Genomic DNA, 22788 nt, shown 5'->3' with positions numbered 1-22788 from the left:
AAACAATACACATAAAGTCTATCAAACCACTTACCAAATGATATTACAAACAGACACATATACAACTACCACCCAAGTAAATAAATGAATGACTGTCATTTGCCCAAAGATCCCCACGTGCTCTTCATGATCCCAACCCCATCCTTCCCTGGAAATGTCCTGACTCCTAGCTTATAAGTAGGCATCCCTAAAAAATATACAGCAGTTCTCTCTTTTCCACTTTGAAGTTTATATGCATGGAATCATACAGTATGTACTTTATTCTTCCCGGCTTCCTCTGTTCAGCAGTATGCTTTAAAAATGCATTCATGTTATTTCACATAACTATCGTTCATTTTTATTGCTCGTTCGTATTCCATCGTATTCCACAATTTATCCCTTCTGATGTTGATGGACATTTGAGGTGCTTCCAATTTTCTGTTATTACAAAGCATGCAGCTATAAACTTTTTGTTCATGTTTCCTGGCATTTGTGGAACAAATTCCATAGGGTACATTCTCAGGAATGGAACTGCTGAGTCATGGGGTATGAAATATCGTCACCTTTTGTAGACAACAGCAAAATGCCATCCAAACTGGAGGCCAACTTCAGTATTCATTCTCTCACTCCTCTTCCTTTTTTGTATTTTCCCATCACCTCCTCCCCACTCCTGCTTTTTTTTCCCCTCAGAGACTTTGGTACACACCCTAAAAAGCTCAGTTAATGCCATTTAATTGAACACAAGAGACTCATTGACATTTTTCATGTTAGGAAGGACTATAGAAGACATTTCCTTTCTGAATTCCTATGCAAATCAAGATCTAATTCAGATATTAAAGTTGATAAAAGCATTGTTAAACTTTCATTTATACCTTTTGTCAAAGATGTTATCTTCTTTGGCAAAAGGTATAAATGAAAGTTTAAAGAACACTATAAAAAGACAGTCTTTCCTTTTCACATGGACTGCCAGAAAGCTTGGAGCCACATTTACCCTTCTGCAGCATGTATGTAGGTCACCACTGCATCAGAAAAACCTGGGGGCACGTGTTAACACTGTAGGTGCTAGATTCCCGATGAGGCCAAGAAACCTGAATTTTTACCAAATACCCTGGTGAGGCCAATGCTAAATTTCAAAACCACTGGTATAATGCTACATGGTATTGCATTTTAATTTTCCTTTCTGACTCATTATGTCCTTATCATTGTATTTCTTTCCTTTGTCACCCAATTCTTTTATGCATAGAATATTGTTGTATTTTATGTATACTTGTAAATCATCTATGATCATTTCTGATTCAAGAGCTGGACTGGTAGATAAATAAACAGATAAATGCTAGACTAGATTTATAGAAAGTAAAGGTTGCTCTGGTAGGCCTTAACTATAGATACTACTACTCAATTATGAAGCTATCAAAAAGAGGTTAAGAATAAGAGTTATAAACTTCCAGTTATAAAATATATAAGCCACAGGGATATAGTAATAGCACAGGGAATATAGTCAATATACTGTAATAACTGCACGGTGACAGATGGTTACTAGACAGTGTGGTGATCACATCAGAAGGTATATAAATATCAAATCACCATGTTGTAGATCTGAAATTAATACGCAATTGTATGACAATTATGCTTTAATAAAAAAATTATTAAGAGACTAAAAAGATATAAATTACTGAATGTGGTTTTTACATTGCGCCATGTTTTAGTTTCATCATAACAAATTTAAAGCACCAATAGACAAAGAGAGGCGACGATGGGCTCGGATTTGTGGTCCAGCAGTAAAGTTTTTGTTTCTTCCCCACAGTACCTAAAACCAAGTCAGATGCCTTTCAGGAAGAGCTTTCAGTGCTTCAGATAATTTTGCCTACGGTTCACATAATCTTGAATTTCAAGAAGTTACTTGTAAAAAGAACTACTACTACAGTGTAAAAAGGAAAATTAGCTTGCCATCATACATTTCTCAAAGTTACAGTGACATCCATTTCTGCAGTAGAAAAGATGGAATAGCTTACGGTTGGATTTCTTATATTTTAGCTCAGATTCTCTGAGGCATTCTCAAATTCTCTGAGCATTCCTGACCAGACCAGCCAGCCGTCTTTCCTCTGCCAAAAAGAGCCTGGAAGAAACCTGGCACCGGTTGCTGTTTATTGTGCACAGACAAGCTGCAAAATCAAGATCTACGTTTTCAAAAGTATGCCTACTGAGAGGGCTGGCTGCCTTCCTGCCGTGAGTAAGAGAGAGAATAGAATCCAAAGAAACTGTTTGCAAGAAGCACAGCAGAGCAGAGGAGCTTGCCACTGGGCTTAAGAAAAAGTAACAGACACAGAGACTCAACAACTAGATGTAAAGTAAAGAAAAATTAAAGTTCTACTTATTACTCTTACCTGGACTGATAACAGATACATCCCATCTAAGAGGGAAAACTCCTAGGGGTAATTCATTATGAAAAGTTTGCAAAACTGAGCACCACTCTGTTTTAAAACATTTAAACATTTGGTATTGATCACTGTTGGATTTAATCACAATCAGCTTGGCCAAAGCATTAAAAAAAAGTAATATTACATTATAAAAATGCATACCTAAATTTGTCTGACTTCCTAAAGCTAATCATATAGTATTTTTCATGTCATAGATAACAGTTACATACTAATAGCTCCTACTATGTGCCAGGCCCCATTCTAAGCACTTTACACATATTAATTTATTTAATCCTGGCAACAACTTAGGATAGTGGTACTATTATTAGCCCCATTTTAAAGATGAGGAAAGTAAAGCATAGAGAACTTCAGTACCTCCTCCAAGGCCCTTGAACCAGTAAGTGGCTCTAGAGTGCAGCTTTTAATCACATTTGCCATTTCCCAATCATGAGTGTTTTTCTGAAGGGACAGTAATGACCTGAATTCCAACCTCCCAATATTTTTGAGAGTGCATTAACCAGATAACACATGAAGATTTGCATTTAAGCAACGCAACGTCACGTTATACCACATATTGCACATTACATTTCCTTTGCATAATGGCACAATGATTGTTTCTCACCCGAAAATTTCATCCACCATTTTACATTGTCTAAGACAATGTAATCGCTGGTTTTGCTTTCATATAAATATCATTATGTAAAGCAAAAATTAGGGATGGCTAATCCCAGCTGGAACCATGGATGTGGGTTCCCCAGACCAAAGAAAATAGGAGTGAAATAACAATTGTTATGAGAGAGAGAGAGACTCTTCAGGAGTAGCTTAAGAGAGGGAAACGTTTGAGATCAAGTAGTCCTGGTAAGTTTAAAAACCTGACCCGAAGAAGAAACAGAATTTGTTTTAGCAGAGAGTAGACATTAGTTTCAAATGAAAAGAAAGAAAGAAAGGAGGGAGGGAGGGAGGGAGGGAGGGAGGGAGGGAGAAAGAAAGAAAAAAATTAGAAATGACGGGAGTTTTAGATGGAACCATAGCTTTGGAAGATCTAGCTGACATATCTCCGACTATGTGTCCCTAACTATATTAGGAGAGAGTATTAATGTGAATAGCTGCTGATAATTACACAGTGACATTTCAAGCAGGGCTCACGTCAACCTAATATTAGGGCTGTGTCACCTAGATCTAGAATATCTACAGCCTCCACGTCCTCAGGGAAGGATGAGCCTCAAAAAGGCAGAGCCAGGACCCTCACACAGGGTTTTATGTGTTGTTCACTGAACAGGGGTGCCTGGCCAAGGAAGCAAGTGAAGAACAAGCTCACCACCGCTCTGCTGGCCAAGTTGCAGAGCAGGGCCACCTCCTCCCAGAGGAAGGAACGGGTGCCTTTTTCTAATTTGGACAAAATGCTGTATGGCTTTAACAGCTCTGGAAAGCAATGCTAACACATTAAGAATCCAACCTGACCTACAGAGATCGGAAGCAGAGAGTACCCTTTGGAGGCACAAAGGGAGGGAACCTATATCCTGGGGTAGATCCTGGTGTCTCATTTATATCATCTCTGCCTCTGGTGGTAGAGTTTAGATAATAACATTTACAGCTAGAATTCATCACCTTCCCTAGAGAGGTCTCTCTGTTTGTTTTCCTCCCATGGTAACTTTCTTCCAAAGCCCATACATTCCTTCCAAGTAACTTAAACTTAATGCAGACAGATTGTGGAGCATTGCCTTTTAATGATGATGGATAATCAAAGAGCCATCGCAGGGCACCATCTGGCAAGTTCTATAGTATAAACGTCCTCCAAACAGAAAGGTATAAATCTGTAGTAACTGAATTCAGCAATTTGAAAATATTAGAGGTAGATGAGGAGACCTTTCGGGCCAATCTCTCCATTTTGTTTTACAGAGTAAATTGACTCCAAACTACTTTGATCTTTTCTAACAGATGATAATATAGCATTTTATTAATTTATTTTAAACTTTCATTAAAAACAATTGTCTCTGCATGCCATAATTATAGGGTGGTTTCTGTTTTCTTTGCTATATGTTTTCTATTTTCCCCCAAATTGTCTGCAAGGTTATGTGTCATTTTTATTATCAGAAGAAATATATTTAAAAAAAATTTTTTTTTTACCTTGTTTCTTTGTTCTCTCTGCCTACAGACAGGAATGGTCATCAACTGAACAAGAATAAAGCCCAGCAGTGCAAATGGGGAAAACAAGATACCACAGACCAGGCACCACATAGTCCATCAAATAACACTGACATCTGACATAAGACACTAAGGCTCTCTGAGCCTCAGTTTCCTCAATATCAACAGGGGCATTAAATTACAAGGCATCTAGGGTCCTACGTGCCTGAGCCTCCATCCCCAGCAACTGTCAAATATTTATAACACTGACTCAAAGGGTAGGTGAGCATATTACATACAGTCATGTATGTGAAAGCATTTTGTAAATTACAGAGCCATGCAAATTCGTTGTGGTTATTGTTTTTGAGGTCAAGAGGTAGGGGAGGTTAAAAAAAACAAAAAAGATAGTTGACGGCTTGAAGAGATAAAAATAGGAAAAGAAGAAAAAACCAGATCAAGCAAAATAAAAATTGTATCTATCTATCTATATGTATATATAAAAATATATTGAAATATATTAGGAGGGGATAGAAGTCACAATGGCTTCTCTGTCTTTGTTCTCCATTCACTCTTCACCGACATCTGGCATCCACTCTCTACTACCCCACTGAAACAAAGGTCTCCATGTGGGAACCACCCACAGGGCCAAATCTAGGGAACATTTGTCAGCTGTATTTTTAGAGACTTCATTTTTGCTCCTGACACTGCTGTCCTTGTCCCCATTCTTGAAACTTTGTACTGACTTGGATTCCCGGACACTGCTTTCTCGTGGGTCTCCTTCTATCTTCATATTCCTTTCTAGATTCCCCTTTTCCTGACCACCTCCTAAAATACTTACATTCCCAAGTGTTCTTTCCCCTTGTATGTCGTCAACCACTCCCAGTTCGGACTACCATGTATATGCTACATCTACGTACCTCCAGCCTTGACCACTCCTCTGAGCTCAGCCTAAAGGACATCCCCCAAACAACCCCAACAGCCCACAAGCCCAAAACGGAAGTCATCAGCTCCTCTCCTTCAAGTCCACCCCTTACTCTTCCTAGTCTCCATCTCAGGCAGCCACTAAGGCCAGAAACCTACTCATTCATTGTCCCTCCTTTTCTGCCACTTTCCACCTCCCCACCTCACCCTTTTTATAGCTCTGTGCCTTGTCTCTTCACCTGATTCTCATGCTTCCTTAAAGATTCAGCTCACATATCATCTTCTCCAAGATGGCTGCCCGAACCCCCAGGTGGAGGAGAGCTCACCTTGTGCCCTGGGCATAACGGCACCTCATTATCTCTCACCCAGGTTATACTGAAGCACCTGCCTGTAACTATCCTCCAAACTCCTGCCCCACCCTCAGGGCCCCTGGACTCTAAGTTCCTCAGGGCAATGGGCTGTTTGTTGGGTTTTATATCCCTTATGCCTAGCACAATGTCTGGCACATAGTAGGTGTTTAGTTAATGTTTACTGAACTCACCAGATGTAGTGAAGGTAGATAACCACATTCTGCTTGTGATGAAAAAAATAGTTTGTTAACTTTTAAGAGTCCACATACATAATTTAATGTAATGACTTAGCAATGACAGACTCAAAAGAAAGGGAAGTTAAAATATCTAAACTATGAAAATTTATCAGGGTGATCACTTTGTATGATACATAAATATTGAATCACTATGTTGTACATCTAAAACTAATATAATATTGTATGTAAACTATAATTGAAAAATAAATTTAGAAAAACTAAAAAAACTATGAAACAGATGATGCAGCAGATTCTAAATTGACATTAAATATTTATCTTGAGAAATATGCACTTACATTTTTAAATCAGTGATCATATTATGAGTCTTAAATAGGAGTATTTATTCTTTTCGCAGAAGTTAATTGCATAGAAACTATACGGTCAAATTAAAATCTATAGTCTTAAAATTCTTGGGGTTATTTCTTCTTTTGAACCTTTCTTTTCCAAGATATGTTTCCAATTTTTAAAAAAGGAAAGGGAAAATTCTTCAAGCTTCCATATAGGAATCATCTTCTTACATGTCTTTTCCCCCTATTGTTGAAATTTTCTTATAAGAAGTAAAATATCATTGAAAAACTTAAAGGAAAAGGTATTCAATAATTATGTTGAATTATGCTAATTAACACTTTAAAATGTTATATATACCAGAAATGTAATAAGAAATTATTACAAAAGTATATGTTGTATATCTTTCAAAAAATGGTATAAATTGTATTTAGTTGATAGATGAAATGTACATTTGTACATCCAGTTTTGGATACTGATAAAAAATGCCTGAAACACTCCATGATGACATTGGTTTGGTCACTATTTAAAACACGAAAGCCAAGAAAGAAAAACCTGAAATCTTATTGTAATTTTGTTTCCCTCATAAAGCACAAATGCTATATACAGCTTTCCATGTAAAATCATCATTCTTTTTCTTTTATTTCATTGTAAAAGTCAGTGGTAGTCACCTCATTTGTTATAAGCAGTCCTGAGAAAACCCACAATATTATGGAAGGAGAAACGCCATGAATGGATTTTAGAAGTCCCCATATGCAAAGAAAGGCAAACAAGGTCTCAAAGAGGTATCTGCACTCTCATGATAGCTGCAGCATTATTCACAAATTTTGAGAATGAAAATCATATGAATATGACATTTATTCACTTGCATGCTCAGCTTGTCTCCAGGTGTTGTTTTTTTAAGCTGTGAATCCCATTAAGGCATCCCATCATAATTAAAATGTAATCTCTGGTTTGAAATTTCACATCATGGATGTAGCACAGGGCATGTATGGGCTCCAAACCATGCCTGCTGCTAAGGGGATCATCTTCAGAATATTCTTAGTCTATTTTTTTTAGGGGGGCAACATTGTTTTTATTAATCTATATGAATCAAGTATATCTGCTTGGAAGCAGATACAAAGCTATGCAAGATTCTCATCGCAGAGAAAAGTATAATAAAGAGGGTAAAATGGAAAAATCTAAGTGACTATTAAGAGGGGCTGGCAAAATTATGGTACATCCATATATAATCCATACAATAGTAGGGGTCCTTCTGTCATTTGAGAGATGAAAAAAAACTGGATCAAAATTATGAGAAAATAATTTCTCTCTTCTCATGGGAAAAGAGAAGACCAGCATCCATCCCAAACTCTCCAGGGGTTCTTGGGAGTTCTGGCTCATCCTGTTCCCTCTGCCTCCAGGGTCCAGCCCCCAGTGAATATTGGCTCTCTTCCCTGTCCTGCCTCCTATCTCTCTTACTAGTCATCTCTTCTCTGTTTACTGTGTGCAGACATACCACAAAAACCCTTTTCTTTGATGTCCACAAATAATATTCACACCACCTCATAGGGGTAATAGTCTTCAATAGCTCGTTGGGAATATCAACAAGGGGTGGCCATGGTAGGAGAAGCAAGATATTTTTCTGCAACATATACAATATAGCACTTAGCTAAAAACACCTTCTAAAACCTTGGTTATGCCCCCATTTGCCATCAAAAATAGGAATTTCACTTTGGCCTCCACTTCCCATACTGTTGAGACATGGCTTTCTCCAAAATACTTTTTTAATTAATTTTTTTTATTGTTCTTGTATATCTTTTTTCAGCTTTGTTGAGATATAATTGACCTACAACATTGTATAAGTTTAAGGTGCACCAGGCATTAATACACTCATATGGACACATGGGCTGTTTCCATATCTTGGCTATTGCGAATAGTGCTGCAGTAAGCATGAGAGTGCACATATCTCCTTGAGATCTTGTTTTCCTTTCTTTGGATACATACACGGAAGTGAAACTGCTGGGTTATAAGGTAGTTTTATTCTTAATTTTTTGAGGAACCTCCATACTGTTTTCCATAGTGGCTGCACCAATTTACATTCCCACCAACAGTGCACAAAGGTTCCCCTTTCTCCACATCATGGCCAACACTTGTTATCTCTTGTCTTTTTTATAATAGCCATTCTAACAGGTATGAAGTGATATCTCGTGGTTTTGATTTGCATTTCCCTGAGGATCAGTGATGCTGAGCACCTTTTCATGTACATGTTGGGCATCTGCATGTCTTCTTTGGAAAAATGTTTATTCAGTTCCTCTGCCCATTTGTAAATTGAAAGGTTTTTTTGGCTATTGAGTTATATGAGTTCTTTATGTTTTTAAAATATTAACCCCTTATCAGATATAAGATTTGCAAACACAGTGGTACCTCAGTTTTCAAACGTAATCCATTCCAGAAGACCGTTCAAGTTCTGAAACGTTCGAAAACCGAGGCACGGTTTCCCCATAGAAAGTAATGCAAAATGGATTAATTTATTCCAGACCTTTAATATCATCCCCTAAAACTGCAAATTTAGGATGAATTTTATTACCTAATGATACCATAGATCCATAAAATTTACAGTGTTCATAAACTAAAATGTTCGTCAACAGAGACGTTCTCAAACCGAGGTACCACTGTATTTTCTACCATTCCATAGGTTTCTTTTTCATTTTGTTGATGGTTTCCTTTGTTGTGTAGAAACTTTTTGTTTGATGTAGTCCTACTTGCTTGTTTGTGCTTTTCTTGCTCCAAAATCTTGTTTGTTTCTTATGCTAAGCATATCAGACATCTGAGTCACTTCCAGCTCATCCTGGACATGCTCTCTTTTCATAACCAAAATGGCTCATCAAAGCTAAACAAAGATGGTACTTTTACTCCACAGCAGTTTTGTCATACTCATTGAAGCTAGACCTTCCTTTCTCCCTGCTGCATACAATTGTGCAATCACTCAAAAGGATGCACCTCTATCACTATGAAGAAGTCTGAAATACAGAAGGTGCCAAAAAAAGTATACACATTTTAAGAAAGGAAAAAACTATTGAAATTGCAATACTCAATACATACCAATAACAAAAGATGAGAATACAGGTCACGTTTGACTTCTGCAATTACAAGAGGTGCTTAAAGTGGTTACCATCAGCGTCCAGACACTTCTGATTACGGAGAACTACTGCTTGAGCAACGTTGACCAAAGTGTCGACTTGTATACATTTTTTTGGCACCCCCAGTATACCTATAGCTATATCTATGGGTGTATACATTTCTATTTTACACTTATAAATATAGAGATACATATTTTATATAAATATATATTTAATCAATATGTAATACAGATATATTAATTGCTATATACTATAATATTAATATAATATTAATGTTAGTATTGTTATATATTATATATTAATATTTATTATGTACTATAATTAATATACTATATAACATCAATGTTAATTATTACATACTATAATTAATATATTTATTTTATATATTTATAATTATAATTGTAATTATATACTATATGCTACATACTACATAATATTAATATTGATTACTATATACTATAATGAACATTAATAATATAATATATTTAATTTTGAGGGAGAGGGCTGAGTTAAAAAAGAAATGGTAGAAATTAATATATGACTTTATTACATATAGAAACATTTGTTTATATAATAAAAGAACACAATCAATACAATCTATAAGAATATACACCATTCTGTTAATGTTGGTTTCTCTCTAGGAGGTAGGATTAAAGGAGAATTTTAACACTATTGTACCAATTTTTTTGCTGTTGTTATATTCAGCATAAACACCTATATAATCAGAAAAAATATTTATTTTGGAAAAAAATTGATGCAGAAAAATGGGTTCATATCACAGCTGAAAGGATCTAACTTACACACAAGAGTCTCTCAATAGTAAAGGCTGCTCAACATTCATGAAATCTTTCCCACAACTATCACCAATAAATGCCAAGAATATTTTGTGTTCATAAAAACCAAGGAAGAGAACTGTGTAGATTTCAAAAAGATGAGAGCCAATACACATTATCTTATGAACAAAGACACTAAAGGGAAAGAAGCTCAAGAGGAATGGAGGGAGAGGGGTGGCATCTCTGAATAAAATCCTGACTGAGCAAGAGAAATCTATCCTGATGAGGAAGGAAGACAGAAACAAGGAGATAAACTAATATGGCTGCACAGGGGGGTTCCAGGTGAGATGCGGGAGAGGTGAAAGGAGAAGCACATCCGTAAGCAAGAATACAAAGAGGTAGCATTCATTCATTCATTTATTCATGAAGTGCCCACTATGTACCAGGCACTGTTCTGGGTTCCAAGGTCTGGCAGTGAACAAGGCAGGCAAGGGCCCTGCTCTCTTGTTGCTTAGGCAGGTGGGGAGACAGTAAACAAGGAAGCATAGGAACAAACAAGATAATTTTGATAGTGGCAAGTGTTATGAAGACATTAAAATCAGATGAAGTGACAGTGATAGGTGTGGGGGGACTTTTGACTGGGTGGCCAGAGGATGAGGTTTGCACTGAGCGCATAATCATATAAGGAAGCAGCCACAAGAAGAGCTGGGAGCAGAGCCTTCCAGGCCAAAGCAACAACCAGTGCAAAGATGAATCAATAGGATAGGAAATTGGAATCTGACTTTCTCCTCCATTGAAGACCAACAGACATACTATTACAACACATCTGGGTATCCAGAGGGGATCAGGAGACATCAGCATGGATTCAGCAAGAACAAGCCACTTCATATTATACTTCAGGATCAAGATGCTTCTTGAGTTTTCACCTTAACTACTTCTACTCATCTGTCTGTCATTCTTCTAGTCCATCATCCACTCCAAAATCTAAACACAAATCCAATAATTTCACTTTCCTGATCACAACTTCTAAGAGCAGCCTTTTTAAGGAGAATATCCAACCCCCCTAGCAAGGCATACAAAGCCCTATAATCTCTGGCCTCAGCCATTTCCCCCTGTCTTATCTCTTACCATGCAATCACAATACCCACAGACACAGTGGACATCTCCGTATCCTCTTGTCCTGCTATGGCCTGGCACCTGCTCTATCTTCTACTTAGGATGTGCATTCAATCTACATCCAACTCATTGGCCTGGAAAACTCATAGCATATCTTTAAAACCTACTCAAATGTCCCATGGAAAATGCATTACATTTACTCAGGGTCAATCCCTCTGGAAGACAGATCTATGACACACAGTCAGACACTACAGGGAACAACTTCACTTCAATGTAAAACAGATTTAAGAGCAACTCAGTTGTCTGAAACAAAAGGGGAACATTGTCAGGTAGTACCGTGTTTCCCCAAAAACAAGACCTACCCTGAAAATAAGCCCCAGTTAAGATCATCAGCCAGACGGACGCATTTAGTATGTTATGATAATGTTCCAGAAGAAATCGACATGATTGTATTTCAATAAATGTAGATTGTTGTACATGAAAAAATAAGACATCCCCCAAAAATATGCCCTGATGCATGTTTTAGAGCAAAAATTAATATAAGACCCAGTCTCATGTTCAGGAAAAAATTAATATAAGACCTGGTCTTATTTTCAGGTCCCATCATATAGGACCTGGTCTTATTTTCAGGGAAAAACAGTACGACCTGCATAGTGGGAAGTGTGGAAATAGGAAGAAGATGACTTTCCAGGTGAAACCTCCTTGAGATAAGATCCATCCATGCCCATTGTTCAGTATAACTCATTTAATTATCAAATGGCTAACACTGTTAAGAAAAGCCAAAAATCTGTTTTTCCACAAGGTTCCATTGTTTCTAGTTCTGCTCTATGGAGCAATTAATCATTTGTCTATTTCATTTTGTACATGGTAGCTTTTCAAATAACAGCAGCACTGTTCCACTAGGCCTCCTCCCATTCTTCCAAATTTTCTCTTCCATAACTTACAGATGTTTGCTAATGCCTGCAGTGCAGCATTCAGAACATGTATTTGGCATATAAAACACCATAACACTTCTTGAGGGAGCAATCATGCCTTATTTGATTTTGTACCCTGGTGTCCAGTCACGTACATGACACGTTGGTAGCGTTCCAATGAACGAATTAATGTAAAATCTGCAACATTAAAAATACCTACATCACTCAAACACTAGAAATGATGGCTCCCAATGTACCACTAACACAGACAGGAAAATGCTCCTGCAGGACAGGCTGCCATGAAGTCACATTTAAGGCACTAAGTCAGACACAGGGGCACATCAGTGATCACACTCAAGTCCACCTCTTTTCTCGTGTGTCCAGCAGCAGGCTCCTCCCTGAGGCCCACTCCCAACCCAGCCTCTTCTGACACTTTCTCAGAGCCAGGCCAGCTCCCCACCTGACTTGCCCTCGCTATTGGTTCAGGCTCACAGGCCACAGTTAGTGGGGTTGGATGCCTAAGCAACTAAAGGGAGGAAAAGTATTTTTAAAAAAGTAAAAGTAGAAACAAGAGATTTAGCTACTTCAGTATATCCCAAACTAGTAGCTGTCAGAGCTTTTGTCCATTGTGTTACACATCTAGAATTAAAAACAGATAGAAGTTTTACATGTGACCTTTCCAGAGGAACTTAGAGCAAAATTCTATCATTAACAAATAGAAGGTAGCAAACAAAAGGGGGAAACTTGGAGTCACTCAGATGAATGTTCAGATTATTTCTAGAAATACTTCCTAGGTAGCTAGTCTCATCCAGTGCTGACTAGCAGAAAGAAGATACACACTACACATAAAATTAAAAATTTCCTAACTGGCACATTAAAGAAGTTTATAACATGAAACAGGGGAAATTAATTTTGGTGTTATATTTTATTTAACCCAGTATATCCAAAAGCTTATCATTTCAACATGTAATCAATATAGAAAATTATTCAGATGTTTTACATTCTTTTTTTTTTCTTCAAACTAAGTCTTCTAAATCTACTGTTTTCACACTTAAACCACATTTCAATTCAGACTAGCCACATAGCAAGTGCTCAAACCCATAGATGACTACTGATTACTGGGCTGGACAGTGAAGGTCTAGGCTATAAATAAATCCTTTTAAAATACAAATCAACTTTAGGTTCCAGATACTTGTAAAATCTATCCTTAGGAACAGATTTATATTAAAAAATAATTCTCAAACTCAAAGCATTTGGTGAAAAATGCAAAGTTATTTAAAGTGATAGGTATTGAACACATAAAGACTTTTAAAATATTATCTAAGCATCTATCACAAGGTAGATGCTTCTGAAGCACTCAGACTCATTTTTCAAAGTCAAAAAATATGTTGCGCAATCCATCCAGTGTCATGAACCCAAACTTTCCAGCAAATACTTCAGAGTTCATGTGGTCCAGGACATTCTTTTTATAGGTGAAAAAGAATCCCTGCCAACCATTGCACCCAGCAACTGACTTCTGTCTAGTGTTGATATACGGTCAAGTGTTGATTAGCAGATATGGATACACTGTTCCATGCAACCATGCCCTGAGTCATAGCCGCCGAGGAGGATCCTGACTGAAACCTTACATAATAAACCATAGTGGAGATAAAGATACCCAGTGGAAATTTAACAGATATAAAAAGTCCTCCAAAACCTATACAACAAAACCTTCTCAGAACCATTGCCTGAGTATCAAAAAAATAAGAATGTGTGATATTTAGAAATTACAAAGACCAAATGTAGAAAGGGCAATAGATAAAAATATCTGAAAAATACTATGTTTTTCAGAATCATCACCCTCAGGAACAAAATACTCCAGCTCAGTGTTATAATTTCAAGCTTCACTCTAGCAAAGAAAGAAAGTAATGACCCAGCTAACATAACAGCCGAGCAAGAGACCCAACTAAATCCAGACTCTATTGAAAATCCTGAAATAAGTGGAGCATATTTTAAGTCACTAACTTAAAATTCCAAGCATATGGGGAATTATTAAGACTAATTAGTAATGGGTAAAATACAACTGAAACAAAGCTACAATCAAATATTAAATTCCAAAAAATTGTTTTTATTAAATCATAAAACTCAACCAAAGCAACTCTGGCTTTCAATATAGGGGACTGAAGTATTGATCCTGCTAGTCACAGGAAAATAACCGTTTTGTTTAATATACAACGAAACCAAATCCAGAGGGCTATGCAGTTACAGAGAAAGATGATCTACTTACAGGGCCATGTGCAAGAATACATTTGTTCTTTACTAGAAATTTCTAAAGGAAACACTTATTGCTTGCTCTTAAGTCTACAAATAGATAAGTAGTCTTAAATTAGTGGTGAGGGAACCCACCGGGTTCAGTCTCAGATATGTGTCACCCTCAAGAAATACAGTTAAGTAAGATGACAGAGTAGGGAAACTGTGCTCACCTCCTCCCATGACATCAAAACTACAACTAACCTACACAACAATCATCATTGAGAATTGCCTCAAGTCTACCTGAACAGAAGTCCTTTAACTAAGGACATACAGAAGAAGCCACCTCTAGGGGAGATGTGGAACGGACTGGTACCATAGCCACATATTACAGTTAAAAATTGGGAGATATATCTTAGCTGCAGAGATCCCCTGAGGAGCAAGGGGGCCCAGCACCATACCAGGCTCCCTAGCTCAGGTTCGAGTACCAGGAAGAGAAGTGCCCATAACTTCTGGCTGTGAAAACCAGTGGAGATTGTGGCTGAGTGAGACAGAAGGCTGCTGGAGTCCCAAGCTTTCCTCTCAAAGGGCCATTGCATGGATTTACTTGCTGATAGACTTAACTCACTCTGAGCTCCAGTGCTCAGGCAGCAGCTCAAAAAGCACCAGGGTCATACAGGAAGGAACTGAATTGTCTGGTTTCAGAGTGAGGGCTGGAGGGGCAGCTTTCTCCAAAACAGAAGTGCTGGCAGAAGCCACGGTTCCTGTGTTGAGCCCTCCCCCACCCAGCCTACACATGCAGGAGGGCGCCACATCTGAGTCTCCATCAACCTGGCTAACACTGTTTGCCAGGTGCTGGTGATTCCCTGAGACCCCACTCCATCCAACATGTAAGCCCACCCAAACCAATTCCAGTGGTTTTTCCATACAAACAACCTGTCTTGGCTTATGCTACAGACATTCCTAAAATCTCTCAAAGGTTAGCAAACCCCAAACAAACAGGATCTGGCTTCAGCATGCTTCATACCTTTTGCTAAGCAGCCTCATGTCCAGCACTAGCAGCAGACAGACTCAGTTTGAGGCTTGGCCTCTCCCAGGTACCTCCAAGCCCAATACAAGTGGCAACCATCTGCAGATCACTTTGTAGCGCATACCAAGTGGCCCTGGGCAGGGTACAGGGAGCAACTAACCTTGGCCTGCAACAGAACCCCTCCCAAGAGGCCCCATAACCAAAACACCTGGTGGCCAACTTCAGATCGCACCAGAGCACCACTCAACCACCTCCACAAACAACACACCCAAAGGACATACTCAGTAGGCACCAGAGCTCTGCTAAAGTAAATCCTGCTCCATAAGGTCAACACCTGAGCAACAGCTCCTCCACTGTAGTCACAGCCAGTCCTCACAGTCAATCATCCTGAAGATCAACCCCTCCTATTGGTGTGCCAACAGCAATCAAGGCTCAATTACAACAGGAGGGCACACACAATACACACAAGGGACACACCTGAAGCACCCGGCTCAGGTGACCTGGGAGAGAGTCCACTGGGCCCCACAGGACACCTACTACATAAGGCCACTCTACCAAGACGGGGAGACATAGCAGTTCTACCTAATACATAGAAACAAACACAGGGAGGCAGCCAAAATAGGGAAGCAAAGAAATATGTCCCAAATGACAGAAAAAGCTCCAGAAAAACAACTAAATAAAATGGATACAAGCAATCTACCAAATGCAGAGTTAAAGACATTAGTTAGAGGAATGCTCAATGATCTCAGGGAGAACGTCAACAAAAAATAGGAAACATAAAAATGGAGATAAAAAAACATAAAAAGGAACTTGTTAGAAATCAAGAATACAATAACTGAAATGAAGAATACATTGGAGGGAATCAACAGTAGATTAGATGAAGCAGAAGATCAAATCAGTGATTTGGAAGACAAGGTAGCAGAAAACACCCAATTAGAACAGCAAATAGAAAAAATAATCCAAAAAAATGAGAATAGTTAAGAGGCCTCTGGGACAAAAATCAAACATACCAACATTTGCATCATAGGGCTACCAGAAGGAAAAGAGAGAGAGCAAAGAATTGAAAACCTTTTTGAAGAAATAATGACAGAAAACATCCCTAATCTGGCCAAAGAAATAGATATACAAGCCCAGAAAGTGCACAGAGTCCCAAACAAGATGAACCCAAAGAGGCCCATATCAACACACATCATAATTAAAATGCCAAAGGTTAAAGGCAAAGAAAGAATCCTCAAAGGAGCAAGAGAGAAGCAGTTACTTAGAAGGGAGCATCCATAAGACTGTCAGCTGATTTTTCAACAGGAACTTTGCAGGCCAGGAGGGATTGGCACACAATATTCAACATGATAAAAAGCAAGGACCTGTAACCAAGACTACTCTACCCAGCAAAGCTATCATTTAGAATCGAAGAACAGAGAAAGAGTTTCCCAGACAAGAAAAAGCTAAAGGAGTTCATCACCACCAAACCAGTATTACAAAGAATCTTAGAGGAACCTTTTTAACATGAAGGAAAAAAAAAGATCAAAAGTATAAATAATAAAATGGCAATAACTACACATCTATCAACAATTACTTTAAATGTTAATGGATTAAATGTTCCAATCAAAAGACATAGAGTGGCTGAATGGATAAGAAAACAAGACTCTTATATATGCTGCATACGAGAGACTCACTTCGGATTGAAAGATACATACAGACTGAAAGCAAAGGGATGGAAAAAGATATTTCATGAAAATAGAAGCAAAAAAGAAAAAAAAGCTGGGGTAACAGTACTTACACTGAACAAAATAGACTTTAAGACAAAGGCTATAATAAGGGACAAAGAAGGATCCAGTAACTCCACTTCTGGATATTTATCCAAATAAATTCAAAACACGAATTGAAAGACACATGCATCCATATCTTCATTGCAACATTATTTACAATTGCCAAGATATGGAAGTAACCTAAGTGTCCATCAACAGACAAATGGATAATGAAGAAGTGGTTTATATATATATATATACAATGGAATATTACTCAGTCACAGGAAAGAATGAAATCTTGCCATCTGTAACAACATGGATGGACCCATTGGACCCAAAGGGTATTAAGTTAAGTGAAATAAGTCAGACAGAGAAAGACGAATGCCATATGATTTCATTTGTATGTGGAATCTAAAAAAAAAAAAAATGAACATATAAAACAGAACCAAACTCATATATATGAGAATGTTTTGATAATTGCCAGATGGGAGGGGGCTTGAGGGGATGGGTGAAAAGGAAAAAGGGATTAAGAAGTACACATTGGCGGTTACAAAATGGTCACGGAGATGCAAAGTACAGCATAAGAAATAGCGTCAATAATATTGTAATAACGATGGATGGTGTCAGATGGGTACCAGATTCATCAGGGTGATCACTTCCTAAGTTATGTAAATGTCTAATCACTATGTTCTACACCCGAAACTAACATAATACTGTGTCAACTGTAATTGAAAAATTAAAAAATTATTAAAGAAGAAAAGAAATGCAGCTTAGTTGCCAAAAATCATAGAAAAGGAAACCCACTCACTCGAAGGACATTGACATTTTCTCAGGTACATCTTCCTCAGCAGTATTTATTAATGTCCTCTTCTGTAAGTAGTCTTCTACTTCCTGTTCAGTTACTCTGGCTCACTTACCCCAACCCCAGCCTCCTTTTTCACACTTTCCTCCTCCTCCCCATCCGTAATGTTTTAGTACTTCCTTACGGAGATCAACGTAGCTTCTTTTCCAGCAGGATATAATACTGCCTTTTTGGGAGAGGGAAGAATAGGCTAGCAAGATTCTAGCAAAGACAAGATCCTCAGGCAGGATGGAGAAGGGATAGCCCCTGAGCACTCGTGCATCAATACATCTGTCCTGACAAGTTATGAAACACCCATGCTGTGCCCAGACTGGATGCCAGATCCAGAAAATCAGAATCTGAATAGAGTCAGGAACAGAGTTTGAAAAGCCAGGACATATTTCAGGTATGAAAAGTAAAGTCAGTTAAAAAACAGTGGCATTTATAGCAAAACCACTCTCCGGTACCCAATCCATTCTTTCCTTCTGATGTACAATGTTCAAAGCCCCAGCCCAACACTTCTACTACCTGAAACTCAGCGCTGGCAAGTCTCTTTAAAGGAAGCAGAGATTTTTACTCTTTAGATAAAGAAAAGGATTAAAATGTAAATACTCTTACGAGTGATCTAAAGGAACACTAAAGTGGGTGGCAAATATGATGTTTTCCTGAGTATGTACTTTCATAGACGAGACAAAGCTGAAGGACTGGAGAATAATCTCGAGATAATTTTCTTAGACTTTACATTTTTTTTTAGGGCTGAGTCCGGGCAGAACTCTTGATTTCTCTGTGATGTGATTTGGCAAAGACCTAGCCAAGGTCACTAATGCAACCATCAGTTTTCCAGAGGATATTATCATTTCCTGCCCTGGACCTTGAAGGGGACCAAAGTTATGCCATTCTGATGCTGCCTTTTGGGACACTGCTTTCAAGCTGTTTGTTAAGAAACAAGGTTCAGAAAGTCCCTTTGACCTCCCTGCTTTTCTGCCTAAGAGATTCAGATAGAAAAAAACCTGCTTTGGAAAGGAGCTCCTAGGATGTTCCCTTTGTCCTAATTTGAATTAAATAAGAGGTCTTTAGGCAGGGGTCTGTTAGCTAGATACCTCCTGCGTCCCACTGTTTCTGAGTAGCCTAGCAAGAATGCCCCCGCCACGTGTGTTCTGCTCTTCCTCAGCTTCCTATAAATTGCCCATTCTCGCTTCTGAAATCTAGTACCCTGTCCTCACCCTTTTCTCCTTTGTCCAAAATGTCACATATACCCAATGTTGTCTCATTGTCTTTGGAATTTTCATGCCTATGTGAATTCTCCACGCACATGTATTAAAATTTTGCTTTTCTTCTGTTATTTTGTCTCATGATAATTTGATTATTATCTCAGCTAGAGAAACTTAGAAGGTGGGAGGAAAAGTATTAATATTTTTTAGCCCCCACAACCTGAAACTTAAAAGTAGACTTCAACCCAGAACCTTATGCCACTCTGTCCTCATGTGCTCGGAAGGATATTCTTGGATTTTATGAGAAAATATAATCCATGGTCCAATAAATCTGGGGATTTAATGGACTAATAGTACAACTCAAGCACAGCAGAGAAAATACAGTGTTCCCCTAATATAGTGGTACTCAGAGTGTGGTCTGCATAATTTAGTAAACCAATATTTTCCAACAATTACAGAATCATGCATGTCTAAAAGATTCATTAAAGTGCAAGATTGAGCAACGGATCTTAATACAACAAAGTGCAAAAAGTGCTTTGATATGGTTTCAGAACTCATATTGCAACAAATCTTTAAGAAACTACTGCTTGTTGAGTTTTGGTATAGTGTTAAAGAAAAATTTTATTAAAAGACTACAACATGTTTTTTCATTTTCCTAGTCCATATTCGTGTGAGGCCAACCTTGCCTCATATACTCAACCAAAACAACACATCACAATAGAATGAATGAAAAACCAGCAGAGAATCCAGTCGTCTATCAATCTACACATTAAAGAGATTTGCCAAAAAAAGTAAAATTATGCCACTCATCACTAAAATTTTTTTGGAAAATATGGTTATTTTTTCACAAAAATGATATTTATACTAACATGTAAGGAACTTATGTTTAAGGAGATTATTTTAATAATTAAATAAAATTTTAATTATGTATTAATTAAAATAAAATTTTAATGAAATCATTGATTAAATTTTAAATAAATTAATGCCTGTATAATTTCTCAGTTTTACATTTCTAATACATTAAGTATTAATAGATACAACCCATATACCCTACAGCTCTTTGGGATCCTCAATAATTTCTAAGGGTGGAAAGAGGTCCTCAGATCAAAAAGTTTGAGATGATGCCCTAATGTATTTTGATCATGGAAGCCTTTCTCTGTGGATCACCTTGACTATATTCTATGGATCATACAATAAGAAACAGAATTTCATGTTGTGCACATGAAATTTCTCCTTTACATGCCTCTTCTCCCTAGACATTCCTCAGTAAATTCATTTTTATGTGGATCAATGGGTTTCCTCTCAATTTTGTGCTTATGACCCTGGCAGTTAATGCATAGATCTCCTCTGGTAAACACAGTTGATGCTGACTGTATCTATTTAGAAGTGGTCCTAATCTAAACAATTATTTCACTGAGCAAATGTTACAAATAGGAAAGAGAAATGATGGCGTAAGTTAACATGCTCCTATAGCACATACGCGTAATCCTGTGTTATGAGATACAGCACCAGGGATGTCCCGAAAACATAAAAGATACCATGTCAGTTACAATCATAGGCAATTTCTTTACCATTCAGTTTCCAACAACAGGATCACGGATCGAAGTGTCTATGTGACAAATTATTATTTTATAAAATGAGCAGCATGACAGCAATGTATTACTATGAGTACTGACAATTTGTATTTGCAAAAATTGTATGCAAGACAAAAGTAACTTAAGAAGTAATTCATATATCTATGAATATAGAAATATGAATATAGAGTAAGGGCAATTCTTTATTTTTCGTAAGACTAGAAGCCCCAATTACAGAATTTAGTGATAAATCTCTACTTTCTGTCAGGTATCTGAATGACTGGCCTATTCTCAGATGGCTGTAAAAGATTTTGGGAAAAGTCAAGAGTGTAAAGTGCTGAACAACTATTCCATGCAACAACTCTCCCCAAGGAAACTCAGTCCTTATATAGAGCCAGCCTGGAGTAAGGACAGGCTGTTCTGTCCTCTAATTCTCATTCTGGAATTTGCCCAAATAACAGAAAACATTAAGTTTATTTATGAAGTTTATAAGTGTCTAGTTTACAAAATGTTCCTTAAAGATGACCAGGATCTTATCCTGAGAGCTGAAGACACTCATTTTGATCTCTTTTTTCTTTTTACTTAAGACTAGAAATGAAATTGACATATAATCTGCTTCCACTAAAACTTTCTTTGGTGGACATTTTTTATGGTTATAAATGCATATTAAGTTCCAGGTCCTGTTCTACCTCATTTAGTCTTCCCAGCAACTTTGTTAGATAGACTATAACTATTCCCATTTTACAGATGAGAAAACAGGCTCAGTGTTGACCTGAGACCATCCAGTTTATAGGTGGCAGATAGGACCATGAGGAATAAAGTGAAGAAATAAAATGGAGTCACTATAGTCAAGATGCTAAATGCAACTAGGGTGAGGCATGAGGAAACAATTCTATCCTTGTATAAACTAGCCTGGGAACATAAACTTTTGAACTTTTCAGTCCTATGTCAATACTTAGGTATACATCAAGCCTCCAGGTAGCCCTCTAATTACTCCCTAAAGGACTAAGGAAAGAATGTTCACATACCCAGACCATCTGAAATCCATTATTCAGACTACCTGACATCCAGTATCCAGACCACAGGTTATCTAGAGGATTACCATCTTGGACAAATCCAGAAGCTAAGAATACAGGACTGATTTTTCTCAAGAATGTACTTTTTACTATAAGAACCCTCAGATTTTCTTTCATCTTTAGAACATTCTGCATATTGCCTAGTTGTGTCTCTGGTTTGCAAACCCTAAGATCCTTGAATAAATCTTTATCATTTAATTCTAGCCAAAGCCTCCTGATTCATTTACATTCAGTCAACAACTGGAATCCAGGGAGTTAGTCCCTCTGAACCTCCAAACCAGTATGCTATCTGCTATTTGAGGATGCTATTTGAGATGCATGGACAATAACATTAAATGATTTACAATAAGCAGCTATCCACTTTTGCGGGTAATATAGTAATTTTAAGCTTAGGTTAGCCTTTATTTCAAAAAGACTTCCTTTCACTCTGGTGTGTTAGGCGCCATTCTCTGTCTTCCCCATCATGCCCTATACACGGAAATGGTCTTTACCTATTAATGCTTCTGCCTCCCTTCTAGCCTGTACTAATATCCACTGGTATGGTGTCTGGAGCAGCAGTCACTGAATAAATGAGTAAAAAGAAACAAGGAATGACTAAACAAAAGTGAATTTCCACAAATCTTCTTAATCACGAAGGACATTAATTTCCAATTGAGTTCTGTGCACCCTAGACGGTATGTAAAACTTCCAGTGGGATGCAGGGAGAAAACACTAGCATTTCTATTTCTATTCACTGACCTTTACCACATGGATTGACACTGACATCCTCAGACAGCCACGCAGGGGGCCTAGCATGAGCATTCCTGGGTTCAAGGGGTAGCAGTGGGGCCCTCAGCTGTTTGGGG

The 22788-nt window shown here is 37.8% G+C and overlaps 1 protein-coding gene across 3 annotated transcripts in view; it reads right to left on the bottom strand.

The window, feature by feature from the left end:
• TBC1D1 (TBC1 domain family member 1) overlaps positions 1–22788 on the bottom strand; it is a 209343-nt gene that overhangs the window by 174744 nt on the left and 11811 nt on the right. The window lies entirely within an intron of this gene.

The sequence above is a fragment of the Rhinolophus sinicus genome, linkage group LG02 (assembly GCF_036562045.2).
Source record: "Rhinolophus sinicus isolate RSC01 linkage group LG02, ASM3656204v1, whole genome shotgun sequence".
Classification (NCBI taxonomy): domain Eukaryota; kingdom Metazoa; phylum Chordata; class Mammalia; order Chiroptera; family Rhinolophidae; genus Rhinolophus; species Rhinolophus sinicus.
The sequence above is the reverse complement of the archived record's forward strand: the minus strand, read 5'-3'. Positions and strand labels throughout refer to the sequence as shown.